Source organism: Bison bison, unplaced genomic scaffold, assembly GCF_000754665.1.
Source record: "Bison bison bison isolate TAMUID 2011002044 unplaced genomic scaffold, Bison_UMD1.0 scf7180017864384, whole genome shotgun sequence".
NCBI classification, from domain to species: domain Eukaryota; kingdom Metazoa; phylum Chordata; class Mammalia; order Artiodactyla; family Bovidae; genus Bison; species Bison bison.
Window position 1 is genome coordinate 14,535,930 of NW_011494956.1, and position 15,256 is coordinate 14,551,185.

The 15,256-nt window shown below is 36.6% G+C and overlaps 1 protein-coding gene and 1 pseudogene across 1 annotated transcript in view; one reads left to right on the plus strand and one right to left on the minus strand.

The window, feature by feature from the left end:
* Positions 1 to 12,656: 12,656 nt before the first annotated feature.
* Positions 12,657 to 14,486, minus strand: LOC105001865 (annotated as a pseudogene).
* A 450-nt stretch (positions 14,487 to 14,936) lies between these two features.
* The window catches only part of STAG1 (stromal antigen 1), a 374,182-nt gene continuing 373,862 nt past the window's right edge, over positions 14,937 to 15,256 (plus strand). Inside the window, exon 1 of the mRNA XM_010858254.1 lies at positions 14,937 to 14,976. The gene's annotated coding sequence lies outside the window, so the exon portion shown is untranslated. The remainder of the gene's footprint in view (positions 14,977 to 15,256) is intronic.

The following is a 15,256-nucleotide window of genomic DNA, read 5'->3' on the forward strand; positions in this document are numbered from 1 at the left end:
ATGTCATCTTTGATTTCTTTTATCAGGGTCTTCTGTTTTTCTGTATACAGCTCTTTTGTCTCCTTAGGTAGGTTTATTCCTAGATATTCTTGTTTCAGTGGTGAATGGGATTGATTCCTTAATTTCTCTTTCTGATTTTTCATTGTTAGTGTATAGAAATGCAAGTGATTTTTGTGTAATGATTTTTTATTCTGCAATGTTGGTAAATTCACTGATTACCTCTAGTAAATTTCTTACTGTATCTTTAGGGCTCCATGTATCATTGTTGTCTGCAAACAGTGAGAGTTTTACTTCTTTTCTAATCTGGGTTCCCTTTATTTCCTTTTCTTCTCTGATTGCCATAGGTAGGACTTCCAAAAAATGATAGTGGTGAGAGTGGGCACCTTTGTCTTGTTCCTGATCTTAGAGGTAATGCTTTCAGTTTTTCCATTGAGAATAATGTTTACTCTGGGTTTATCATGTATGGCCTTTATTTTGTTGAGGTAGATTCCTTCTCTGCCCATTTTTTGAAGTTTTTTTTTTTTTTAAAATCATAAATGGGTATTGAATTTTGTCAAAGGCTTTCTCTGCATCTATTGAGAATGTCATATGGTTTTTATCTTTCCTTTTGTTAATACAGAGTGTCACATTGATTGATTTGTGTATATTGAAGGATCCTTGCATCCATGGGATAAACCCTACTTGACCATGGCAAGCACCATAATTTAAACATTTTTTGATACCAACATTTTATAACATTGCCTTGCATTTTGTAGATCAAATACCATTGGGGGCATTTAAATACCACTGGGGATATGGAATGGAGGGCTCCAGAAGAATATGGTCTTGTCTTTTTAAGTTTGTGGGATTATTCATCTGTGAAACTAAGCATGTAGAAAACTATTCCAGAATGTCTCCTGGAGACTACACATTCATCCCTAAACCAGAGAATAGAAGTATGCATTGTGCAGTGAGAAAAGTTTAATATGTTGCTTTTATTTTGAAAATTAGAATTACTGTTAGAAAGTTAGTTTTGCAAATTAATATTGTACAAGCTGATAAACAGTGAATTGTAAATAAAAGAATATTGTGGAAATTTTGGCAGACAGGTATGTCAGTTAAGTGTTTGCAATTGTATTCTCTCTTGTATACTTAGTACAGGATGATTCAGTGTAAGGAAGTTAATCTCCTTGGTGTTCATTTTTACTTATTAGCTATCTTAAAGGTTGATGGCATTTTTAATCCTATTTAAATTTAGAGCAAGCCAATCAATAACATATTTGTAGTTGGTTAGTTGTATAATTTAATATTTTTAAAGATAATTTTAGAGGGCTAAAAGAGAAGGAAATGGCAACCCACTCCAGTATTCTTGCCTGGAGAATCCCATGTACGGAGGAGCCTGGTGGGCTACAGTCCACAGGGTCGCAAAGAGTCGGACACGACTGAGCGACTTCACTCACTCACTTCACTTAGAGGGCTATATATTTAAATTTATTTAAGTTTAATTTTTTCTTAAAATGATAATGGATACATATTTATAATGCTTTCTTAAAATTTTTGTTAAGTTAGATTAATAATAAAGATGAGCAAATGTCTTGACTCTGCCACAAATCCATGTATTATATTCATGCGGTCTTTGAAGTTTTGTTATTTGTTTCCAGTCTGCTCTGGTCTTGATGTAATACTTTATTACATTTATTTAGATTTATTTATTTTATTAATTTATTATTTAATTTATTAAGATTCTTTTCTCTTAGTTCCATTTTGTGTTTGTAATTTTACTCCTATTTGTTAGATTTGTCATTTTGCATCTGACTTTGGATTCTGATTCCTTATCAAAACTCTAGTTTGGATCTGTTCAATTGATGCTTTTTTATTTTTCTACATTTTTCACATAGTACACCTGCCTGTTGAACTCTTGAAACTTAACTCAGGAGGCCTCAACCTTCTCTAGAGAGGAACCAGGGGTGAAGCTTACTGTAATCTGACTTCTTTTTGTAGTTTTGGTGCTGTACAGATTTACAGAAATGAGAAATCTCAGTCAAACTAAAAGGCAGTTTTTATGACAGCTATGTAACTGGTTAGAAATTATAGTGAGAAAAAGATCCCATGCACAGTAGCTTTAAGAACTTCCCTTGTGGTCCAGTGGCTAAGACTCCACACTGCCAGTGCAAGGGCTCTGGGTTTGATCCTTGGTTAGGGAACTAGATCCCATCTGCTGGCACTAAGAGTTCACCTACTACGATTTTTTTTTTTTTTTTTTGAGATCTCACATGGTGCAACTAAAGCCACATAAATAAATATTTCAAACAAACTTATAAATGAACTAGCAATTTACTTACAACTTTAGTGAGCTTCCCTGGTGGCTCAGTGGTAAAGAATCCACTTGCCAATGCAGGAGATGCAAGAGATGCAGTTTGATCCCTGGGTTGGGGAGATCTTCTGGAGAAGGGAATGACAATCCACTCTAGTGTTCTTGCCTAGAGAATTCCATGGGCAGACCATGCAGTTGCAAAGAGTTGGGGCACAATTGAGCGACTAACACTTTCACTTACCACTTTATTAATGTTTTACACTTGCTAAGAAGCCAGCTTTCTGGGTGCCAGGTACTAGACATTTCCTTAAGAACAAGATGAGAAGACATTTCTCCCTGCTGGTGCTGCTGCTGCTAAGTCGCTTCAGTCATGTCCAACTGTGCGACCCCATAGACGGCAGGCAGCCCACCAGGCTCCGCCGTCCCTGGGATTCTCCAGGCAAGAACACTGGAATGGGTACATTTCTCTCTAGAAGATCATAAAATCTCCTACAGAGCTAGAAATGCAAATGAATTACTTAAATTGCATGGTGAATTGTTGTGAACTTAAAACTGCCCTAGGAAACTCAGTCAGGGGCTCTGTATCAACTTAGAGGGGTGGGATGGGTAGGGAGATGGGGAGGAGGTTCATGAGGGAGGGGATATATGTATATCTATGGCTGATTCATGTTGAGGTTTGACAGAAAACAAAATTCTGTAAAGCAGTTATCCTTCAATTAAAAATAAATTAATAAAAAAGAAAAAGTAACAGAGTGGAGTGACAGAAGTAAGGAGCTGAAAGAAATTTGTGGAACTATTACTTACAAAATAATACATGATCACACACAGACACACACACATAGTATGCAGCAAAAGGTACTCTCAGTGGTACGTACAGCGTGGTATGAAAGCTTATTATAAGTGTGATTCTTAACCCTGCCTAGATTTCAAGAAGTTTAGAGCTTTCGAATTTGCTTCAGGAGGAGTAGGGTTTTATTGGGCATGAGGTAGTATTTGCACATGCACAGAAGCAGAAGAGAATTGGTTTTGTCGAGAAATAACAAGCACTTTGAAATTAGGAGTAAAGTAATGGGAGAGAAGCAGTGAAAGTTGCGATTGTAGGAGAGTTTTAAGTTTCTTGCTGTTATCTCTTGGTTTTAGAGTTATAAGAACATAAAGTAATGGAAATATAAAAAGTAAAGGGAAAATGTGACTAGATGTGAAGAAGATAAGAAGGAAGAATTTGGGAAATAGTTTGAGGATGTTTATCATGGAACTGCATTTTCCAAGGGCAACATGTAAAGTTTTGGAAGAGTTCGGTCAAAACAAAAAAATTTGAAGTTCTCTGGATATGACAGGAGTCTTATTTTGGCTTGTCCTTTTTCCTTAGTGCCAGGACATTTTTCTGTGTGGTAGAGTTGTATGTGTGTATAAGATCACTTGTGGGAGGCTTTTTCAAACAACTTTCTTCCATTTCTCATATGCGCTGTTCCTCCATCTTTTCCCTTAACCCCCTTGCTTCCCACTTTCATCTGCCCAACATCTTAATGTCACTGCTAAATAAGTCAGTTACTGAGAATACTACTGTCAACTATTTTTGTGTTTGCTTTTAAAGAAAATGCTGCTGCTTTTGGTTTGTTAACCATCTGAGAATTCTCATGTTCAGTTTTGCAACTACTGCTTTTACAAATGTATTTACATAATATACATGCATGGTCACATAGTTTAATTGAACAAATTTTTACTAGGTTTCATGAGTATGCTTTCATGTGTGCTAATTTGCTTCCGTCATATCTGACTCTGTGCGACCTTGTGGACTATAACCCCTTCAGGCTCCTCTCTGTCCATGGGATTCTCCAGGCAAGAATACTGGAGTTGGTTGCCATGCCCTCCTCTAGGGGATCTTCCCAACTTAAGGATCGAACCCACATCTCCTGCATTGACAGGCGTGTTCTTTACCACCAGTGCCACCTGGGAAGCCCCATTAAGAGTGTAAAATGGGGCAAAAAGAACAGATACGTGGGCTTGCAGAGCTTTATGTTTTTATATACTTCTTTCTGTAGCTCAGTCTTAATATTTTTTAAAGTTATAGGCATTCTTCCAATTATTTCTCTCAGCAACCAAATGAAGCTTTTTTTTTTTTTTTTTAGTTGCATTATTTCTGTTTGAGAGGTGAGAATACTGAGGCATAGTGAGTTACAGAGTTAGAAAGCTTAAGGCCCAGATGATCTGGATCCAGGGCCCAAATTCTTGAAGCCCTCTGCTATAATTCCTTTTAATTTTAAGGCTTTGTTACCTGGAGATGGTAAAAGAAGGGGATACTTTTTTAGAATATTTGAAGAGAAAAAGAGGACTAATGAACGAGTCAACTTGCTGTTACCAGTGAACTATCCCATTTAGCACGTAATTCAATTTTGGTGTAAGTTGTCTTGTCTCTTTAATATTTGAGATTTTGAGGATTAATGTTTTCCAAAGTTTATTACTTCTCCATTTCCTGTGTCATAATAGTGCCTTTTTCCTATTTGCTTCATCTTGTAGTAGGTATTGCTGTGTAAATTGGAGGTTTGAACTCTATTTTGGCATTCTTTTTATTCACTGAAAGAACTAGAAAAATTTTCTCATTTGTAGGCTACTTTTACTTAGAAAAGAGATTGGTACTTTGTTTTCTTGATTGAAATCTACTTAAATTTTTCATAGTATGATGTATACATTTATGTATTGGAAATTTTTTTTCTCTTAATATCTTTAATTTGCTGTCATGAACATAGGTAACAATCATAATTCTAGTTAAAACAGTAAATGAGTATAACATTTCTGTGTTGGTGCAGAGTAGTACTTCAGATCCCACCTGCAACATTCAGGATCTTCATTGCGAAAAACGCATGGGCTCTCTAGTGTGTGAGGGCTCAGTTGCCCTACAGCATGTGGGATCCTAGTTTGCTAACCAGGGATTGAATCCTTGTCCCCTGCATTGCAGGGTGGATTCTTAAACTCTGGATCACTGGAGAAGTCCACAGTTTCAGAAACACCATTTTAATCATTGTTTTGCTTTGCAAATCATGTGCCACCCACTACCATCTACCCACATGTGTATGTATATACATATTCACTGCTAAGAGATTCTCTGAGACAGCTCAGATAAAATTTTAGGAGTGATAAAATAGGGTCCTGAATTAATTAGATTGTAAGTCTGCCTGGAGAGTGAATTCCTCTGATTAAAGACTAGAACTTTGTACTCCACAGGTGATACTGCCTGTAATTGGAAATAAGCTGTGTGATAGATACTGCTTTTTAACCCTTGTTCTTGAATCAGTTAATGAGAATTTATAAAACCGGGTGTTATTTAGGCAAGATACAGGCTGGTCATTATATTCTGAATTTTATTTTTCTTCCTGTCATCATCTTTGGCACAGTGCATGGTAAACAGATAGGGGCACTGCGTGTTTAAGTAGATGGGGCATTATGCCTCTGTATCTCTGGGTGTACACATGTGCTTAAATCCATGTGAGATCAGAAAATTGACCAAGGATATAAATTAACTCTGTGGAAAACTTTAATTGGCTAATAAGTTATTTACTATTTCTAAAAAAAGACTTTAGTTTTAAGAGAAATTTTAGAATCACAGCAAAATTGAATGGAATATACAGAGACTATCCCATATATTCCTTGTCCCCAAGTACATACAGTCTCTTCCACTATCATCATCTTGTACCATAGCGGTACATACACACATAGCGGTGAGTTTAATTGGTGAACTTACACTGACATGTCCTTATCACCCAGAGTGAACATTAGTGTTCACTTTTGGTGTTGTATAAACTATGGCTTTTTATAACTATATCATTACATGTGTCCATCATTATAGTATCATACAAAAAGTTTTACTGCTGTAAAAACCTTTTGTGCTCCACCTATTATCTCTTCTGCCCTGTAGTCCCTGGCAACCACTGGTATTTTTAACGTCTCATAGTTTTGCCTTGTCAAGACTGCAGTGTAGTTGAAATCATGGAGTATGTGGCAGTTTCAGATTGACTTCTTTCAGTTACTAATATGCATATGACTTTTCCTGTGTCTTTTCCTGACTTGGTGACTCGTTCCTTTTAGTACTGAGTAATATTCCATTGTCTGCATGTACCACAGTTTATTTATCCATTCATCTCCTGAAGAACATCATGGTTCCTTCCATGTTTTCACACTTTTGAATAAAACCACTAAACATCTTTATGTAGGTTTATGTGTGAAGATGAGTTTTTACTTCCTTTGGATATATACTTTGGAGCATGATTGCTGGAACATATGGTAAGAATATATGGAGTTTGTAAGAAACTGCCAGACTGTCATCCAAAGTTGCTATACCATTTTGTTTTCCTGCCAGCAGTGAATTTCTGTTGTTCCATTTACTTGTCAGCATTTGGTTTTGTCAGTCTTTTGGCTTTTCACCATTCTGAGTGTAGAAGTATTGTACTGTTTTTTAATTTGCAGTTCTCTAATGACATAGGATGTTAAGTATCTTTTCTTTGCTTATATGCCAGCTGTGTAGTTTCCTTTGTGAGGTGTTCGAGTCTTATACCCATATTTTAAGCAGGTTATTTGTTTTCTTATTGAGTTTTAACACTTCTTTATATATTTTGGATGCTTAAGATATTAGATTAAAAACATATTGAAAATATTAAACAAAAATGTCTAGAGAAATATTATTTCCCTGTCTGTGACTTGTCTTTTCATTTTCTTGACAGTCCTTTGCTGAGCAGAAGTTTTAATTCTAGTAAGTCCAGTTTAACTATCATTTTCTCCTCATAGTTCGTGCCTTTGGTGTTGTATCGAAAAAGTCATCACCATATGCCTAAAAAATCATCACCATACCCAAGGTCATCTGGATTTTTCCATATGTTATTTTAAGAGTTTTACTTTTGAGTTTATATTTAGTTCTTTGATCCATGTTGAGTTAATTTTTTGAAGGCTTTAAATTCTTTCTTTCCCACATGGATATCCAATTTTAACATCATATGTTGAAAAGATGATGTTTTCTCCATTATATCACTTTGTTCAGTTGTCACAGATCAATTGACTATTTGGGTGGGTTGACTTCTGGGCTCTCTGTATTATTTTATTAATCTAGTTGTCTATTTTATTTGTCACTATCATAGTCTTGATTGCTATAGACATATTAAAGCAAATCTTAAATTCAGATATTATCAGTCTTCTAATTTTGTTCTTGTTTTTGAATATTGTTTTGCCTATTCTAGATCTTTTGCCCTCCAAATCAACTTTAGCACCAGTTTTTGATATATAGAAATTAACTTCTTATGCAGTCAACAGGGAATGTGTTGAATCTATGGACCAAGATGGGACTGACATCTTGACAATTTTGAGTCTTCCTATCTGAACCAGGAATAGCTATCTGCTTATTTAGTTCTTGGGCTTCTCAGGTGGCGCAGTGGTAAAGAATCCACTTGCCAGTGCAGGAGATTCCAAGGACACAGGTTCCATCCCTGGGTTGGAAGATTCCCCTGGAGTAGATAATGGTAACCTGCTCCAATATTCTTGTCAGAAAAATTTCATGGACAGAGGAGCCTGGCGGGCTATAGTCCATGGGATCACAAAGACTCAAGATGCAACTGAGCACATATTTAGTTCTTAGATTTTTCATTGAAATTTTGGAGTTTTCCTTGTCTAGATCTTGTCCATATTGTTTTGGATTTATATTCAAATATTTATCTTTCTTCTGGTGCTGATGTAAATGGTTAGATGGATAGACAACATCACCAAATCAATAGACATGAATTTGAGCAAACTCTGGTAGATAGTGGAGGACAGAGGAGTCTGGTGTGCTTCAGTCCTTGGAGTCACAAAGAGTCAGACATGACATAGCGACTGAACAATGTAAATGGTGTATTAATTTCAAATTTCATTTGTTCATTTTATATATGAAAAATGGCTTTTCAGTTTTTTCAGGTTTTCTATATAGACAGTCATGTGATCTGCATACAAAGAAAGTTTGATTTCTTCCTTCCTGGTCTGTATACCTTTTATTTCCTTTTCTTATTGCTTTAGCTTGAATTTCTAGTACAGTGTTCAAAAGGAATGGTAAAAGATATCTTTGCTTTGTTCTTAAGAGGACTAGTTCTTCCCATTATGTATGTGTTAGGTGTAAGTTCAGAAGTTCCCATCTATTTTAGTTTAGTGAAAGTTCTTTTAAAAATTATGAATGTGTGTTGGATTTTATGAAATGTTTTTCCTGAATTTATTGATATGACTGTGTGGCTTTACTTCTTTACCTCTTGTTATGATGGGTTCCATTATTTGATTTTCACATTTTAACTAGACATGTGTACCTGGGATAAAGGACGTTATTGGTGGCTCAGATGGTAAAGAATCTGCCTGCAATGCAGGAGACCAGGGTTCGATTCCTAGGTCAGGAAGATTCCTTGGAGAAGAAAATGGCAACCCAATCCAGTATTCTTGCCTGGAGAATCCCATGGACAGAGGAGCCTGGAAGGCTATAGTTCATGGTGTTCATTTCCAAGACAAACCATTCAGTATCACAGTAATCCAAGTCTATGCCCCAGTCACTGATGCTGAAGAAGCTGAAGTTGAACAGTTCTATGATGACCTAAAAGACCTTGTAGAACTAATACCAAGAAAAAAAAAAAAAAGTCATTTTCATCATAGGGGACTAAAATGCAAAAGTAGGAAGTCAAAAGATACCTGGAGTAATAGACAAGTTTGGCTTTGGAGTACAAAATAAAGTAGGGCAAAGGCTAACAGAGTTTTGCCATGAGAATGCACTGGTCATAGAAACACCCGTTGCCAACAACACAAGAGATGGCTCGACACATGTACATCAGCAGATGGTCAGTACTGAAATCAGATTGATTATATTCTTTGCAGCTGAAGATGGAGAAATTCTATACAGTCCGCAAAAGCAAGACTGGGAGCTGAATGTGGCTCAGAGCATGAACACCTTACTGAAAAATTCAAACTTAAATTGAAGAAAGTAGGGAAAACCACTAGACAATTCAGGTATGACCAAAGTCAAATCCCTTACAATTACACGGTGGAAGTGACAAAGAGATTCACGGGATTAGCTCTGATAGAGTTCCTGAAGAACCATGAACAGAGTTTTGTGACATTGTTCAGGAGGCAGTGATCAAAAGCATCCCCTAGAAAAAAACATGCAAAGAGGCAAAATGGTTGCCTGAGGAGTCCTTACAAATACTGAGAAAAGAGAAGCTAAAGGCAAAGGAGAAAAGGAAAGATATACCCATCTGAATGCAGAGTCAAAGACTAGCAAGGAGAGATAAGAAAGCCTTCCTTATTGATCAGTGCAAAGAAATAGAGAAAAACAATAGAATGGGAAAGACTAGAGATCTCTTAAAGAACATTATAGAGAACCTGAAGCATTTCATGCAAATACGGGCATAATAAAGGACAGTAATGGTATGAACCTAACAGAAGCAGAAGATATTAAAAAAAAAGGTGACGAGTACAAAGAAGAACCATACAAAAAAGATATTAATGACCCAGATAACCACGATGATGTGATCACTCACCGTGAGCGAAACATCCTGGAGTGTAAAGTCAAGTGGGCCTTAGGAAGCATCACTACAAACAAAGGTAGTGGTGTTGATGGAATTCCAGATGAACTATTTCAAATTCTAAAAGATGATGCTGTGAAAGTGCTGCACTCAGTATGCCAGCAAATTTGGAAAACTCAGCAGTGGCCACAGGACTGGAAAAGATCAGTTTTTATTCTAATCCAGGAAAGGGGAAGTGCCAAAGAATGTTCAAACTACTGCACAGCTGGACTCTTCACATGATAGCAGAGCTCAAAATTCTCCAAGTGAGGCTTCAACAGTATGTGAACTGAGAACTTCCAGATGTTCAAGAAGTGTTCAAGATGTTCAGATGGATTTAGAAAAGGCAGAGGAACCAGAGATCAAATTGCCAGCATTGGTTGGATCATTGAAAAAGCAAGAGAGTTCCAGAGAAACATCTGGAACATCTGTTTTATTGACTACACCAAAGCCTTAGACTTTGTGGATTACAACAAACTATGGAAAGTTCTTAAAGAGATGGGAATACCAGATCACCTTGCCTGCCTCCTCAGAAACCTGTGTGCAGGTCAAGAAGCAATAGTTAGTACTGGACATGGAACAACAGACTGGTTCCAAATTGGGAAGGGAGTATATCAAGGCTGTATATTGTCACCCTACTTACTTAATTTACATGCAGAGTACATCATGTGAAATGCTGGATTGGATGAAGCATGAACTAGAATCAAGATTGCCAGGATAGATACCAATAACCTCAGATATGCAGATGACAGCACCCTTATGGCAGAAAGTGAAGAAGAACTAAAGAGCCTTTTGATGAAAGTAAAAGAGGAGAGTGAAAAAGTTGGCTTAAAGCTCAACATTCAGAAAACTAAGATCATGGCATCCAGTCCCATCACTTCATAGCAAATAGATGGGGAAACCATCTAAACGGTGGCTGCAGCCATGGAATTAAAAGACACTTGCTCCTTGGAAGAAAAGCTATGGCCAACTTAGACAGCATATTAAAAAGCAGAGACGTTACTTTGCCAACAAAGATCCTTCTAGTCAGAGCTGTGGTTTTTCCAGTAGTCATGTGTAGTTGTGAGAGTTGGACCATAAAGAAAGCCGAGCGCCAAAGAATTGATGCTTTTGACCTGTGGTGTTGGAGAAGACACTTGAGAGTCCCTTGGACTGCAGGGACGTCAAACCAGTCCATCCTAAAGGAAATCAGTCCTGAATTTTCATTGGAAGGACTGATGCTGAAGCTTCAATATTTGCTACCTGATGCTAAGAACTGACACATTGGAAAAGACCTTGATGCTGGGACATATTGAAGGCGGGAGGACAAAGGCTGACAGAGGATGAGATGGTTGGATAGCATTACCGAATCAATGGGCGTGAGTTTGAGGAAGCTCTGAGAGTTGGTGATGGACAGGAAAGCCTGGAGTGCTGTAGTTCATGGGATTGCTCATGAGTGAGCAACTGAACTGAACTGCACATGGGATAAATCTCGCTTGTGGTACATAATTTTTAAAATACATTAAAAATTTTTGATTTGCTATCACTTTGTTGACAGTTTTATATCTGTGTTGATGAGAGATAGAGTGGTCTGTAATTTTCTTGCAGTGTGTTTGTCTAATTTTGATGTTAGGGTAATACTGTCTCATAAAATGAGGTAGGAAATATCTCCTCTCCTTTCATCTTTTGGAAGATATGGTAGAGACTTGGTTATAGCTTCTTCCTTAAATGTTAGAATTTGCCAGTGAACCTATCTGGGTTTGGTTCTTCATGTCGTGGCAGGTTTTAAAATATTGATGCAGTTTCTTTTATAGATATAGGCCAGTTTCTATTGCCTGTTTCTTGTGAGTTTTGGCATATTTTATCTTTCAAGTATTGGATCCATTTCATCTCTGTTTCACATCTTGTGAGTATACTCATGGTATTCTGTTATTACCCTTTTTGTGTTGTCGTTTTCTGTTTACATTCCATTTTTTATTTCTGATATTGTGTCCTTTTTTCTTAGTTAGCCTAGGTGGATGTTTATTAATTTTTATAGATCTTTTCAAAGAACCAGTATTTGGTTTTAGTCACTTCCATAATTTTTGACTTACTATTTTACAACTTCTTTGCCTTTTGCTCTAGTTTTTATTATTTCTTTTCTAACGCTTAGTTTTTATTTGCTTTGTTCTCCCCCGCCCCCCCTCTCGCCCCCCCAGTTTCTTAGGTTGGAAGATTAGACGATTGATTTTAGATTTTCTTCTTTTCTGCTACATGCAGACAGTGCTATAAATTCTCTGTAAGCTGCTTTGGCTGCATCCTAAAAATTTTGATGAGTTGTATTTTCATATTCATTCAGTTGAAATGTTTTAAAATTTCTGTTGAGATTTCTTCTTTGACTCGTGCTATTTAGAAGCATGTTGTTTAATTTCCAGGTGTTTTGTGATTTTTCCAACTATCTATTAATGATTTCTAATTTAACTCCATTGTAGCCTGAGAGCATGCATTGTATGATTTCTGCTTTTCCAAATTTGTTAAGGAATTTTTTATGGTTCAGAATGTTATCTGTTCTGATGAATGTTCCATGTGAGCTTGAGAGAAATGTGAATTCTGCTGTTGTTGAATGAAACAGTTTATAGATGCCAATTAAATACAGTTGATTGATCGTGTTATAGAGTTCACTTGTGTCTTTATTGATTTTCTGCCTGCTTTTTACTATTTTTGTTGCTGTTCTTTATCCCTCAGAAGTTTGACAAAATGAGAGGAACAGCTCTTTTACATTCTGTTTTGAGTGTGAGAACTGATGGGAGAAGTGAAAGAGTTAGGAGCCCTGAGAAGAAGTGCTCAGCTTAGAAGATAACCTTGGGAATGATGAGAAATGTACCTTTAGAGTGAGAGAGAGAGAGAGATGTATGTGCTTTTTCAGGTGTAGTATCTTTCCAGGTGGCTCAGTGGTAAAAACTGCCTGCCAGTGCAGGATATTTGCATTTGATCCCTAGGTCAGGAGGATCCTTGGAGGAGGGCAAGGCAACTCATTCCAGTATTTTGGCCTGGAAAAAATCCCATGCACAGATGAGCCTCATGGGCTATAGTTGGGTCGCAAAAAATTAGACACAGCTGAGCACGCATGCATCTTTAAAACCAACATAATTCAGAAAGAATGGGGAATATTCTTTATTGAAAGTGAAATTTAGCACAGTGTCTAGCATGTAGGTAGATGCTTTAATGAATGTTGGATGTTCTCAGTAAAGAGAAAAAAAACAATACCAAGTTAGTTATAGAGTGATACCAATTTATGGGTGACTACTATAAAAATGAAATAGAGGACTATATGACCAATGATAAATTTATAAGATTGCTGGAATGACAAGAGAAATGTTTAGAATGGCTTATGAAAAACGTAGTAAGTACGAACAGGAGTTTTTTGTTTTTTTGATTGCTTAACTGATTTTAATAACATGACATAAAGCCCCTACACTTGATATAATTGTTATGCAAAATACATAGATGAATACTGTCTTCTTTTAAAAATATAAAATAAATAAGCAAGACGTGAAAATAGGCAAGTTTCCATTAAATAAATGAAAATTTAAAAAAAAGTTTTGCTTTCCATTTCATTTGAAGAAGGGAAATTATCATTTTAAACAAAATACAAGTTTATTAAACTAAACCATTATATAAAATGTTTAACTTTCATAAGTTAAAATGTTTAACTTATATAAAATGTTTAAGCTTCAAGGTTTATGTTACTCCAAGATTTTGCATGTAACTGACAGAAGATGAGATGGTTTGGATGGCATCACTGATTCAATGGACGTGGGTTTGGATAGACTCTGGGAGCTGGTGATGGACAGGGAGACCTGGCCTGCTGTGATTCATGGGGTTGCAAAAAGAGTCGGACATGACTGAGCAACTGAACTGAACTTTCAAATCTGCTAACACCCACTGAATTGATTCCATTCTGGATTCTAAGGCGTCAGTTTCTTCTTGCAAATTTTTCTTTGCTTCTTCTAACATTTCTTGTGTTTCTTCTTGAGAATGATTAATGAAAACATCGCCAATGTGATAAGGTGTCATTAAGCAGTTGTCATCTGCAAGCATGATGTCCTCACAGACATCTTCTAAATTTTGGAGTTGTTTCTTTTTTACTTCTATTTCTTCCTTCAGCTCTGTGATTCTACTTGTATTCTGTGCAAATTTTTTTATCTTTTGTTGATCTTCAAAAGTGATATTGACATCTTCTGCAGCTGTCTTCTTCATGGTGGCTGCCATCTTGGTAAACATGAGTTTTAAAGCTATGATTAGAACAGAAATAAGATTAAAGGATGGTAAAATGTTAAGTGAAAAATTGGTATGCATCATTTTTATATACCTTCTCCACCAAGGGAAATTTTTTTCCTTGAGAGCTGTAGAGAGCCAAATATATAGGTTTATAAGACAAAGTTGGTTGTGTTTAGTAAAATGAGACTTAATTAAAAATGGGGAATAGAGAATAAGAGTGCACTGGGTTATTTTACTTAAGTAAAGTACTCATAAAATGAGATTCTCAAAATTTTGCAGATGTCCTGAAACTATCACTAGACTTCTTGTTTCTTGATCCCAAAACCTGGTGTTCATATGTGCTAAGTTGCTTCAGTTGTGTCTGACTCTTTGCAGCTCAGTGGACCATAGCCCATCAGACTGCTCTGTCCAGGCAAGAATACTGGAGTGGGTTGCCTCGCCCTCCTCCAGGAGATTTTCCTGACTTCAAGGATTGAACTCATATCTCTGATGTCTCCCTCATTGGCATGCGGGTTCTTTACTACTAGTGCCACCTGGGAAGCCCCTAAGGAAAAAAAAAACCTAGCAGTGGACTTTACTCTCTGAGCAAGAATATTAAATGCAGGAAGGTAAGCTGAGTGTTCTGCCTTTTAATGTTGTATTGGTATAAAACTAAAACTATAGTAGGTTTATGCTTAGCTGCTCAGTTGTGTCTGACTCTTGCAACCCCACAGATTGTAGGCCTCCAGGCTCCTCTGTGCATGGGGTTTCCCAGACAAGAATACTGAAATGGGTTGCCATTCTGTTCTCCAGGAGATCTTCCCACCCAGGGATCGAACGCGGGTCTCCTACATTGCACGTGGATTCTTTAAGAGCTGAACTACCAGGGAAGCCCCATACTGGGTTTATGTAAGTTTAAAGTATATATTAAAATGTTTTTCTGATTAAGGAAGACAGATCCTTAAGGATCTAAATACACTTATGACACATAAGTATTAACAAATGGTATAGAATTTCCACAGTGCTTTTTCCAAGTAAAAAATGTAAATTGCATATAAACATGTAAAGCATTCCATAATTGTATTTCTTATTAAACTTGTGTAAGTTTGTATACTTATAGAAATCAGGTATTTTGTTTATTCCCACTTTTTTCTTTTTCAAAATATTGTAGTTACTCATTTTAGTTCCT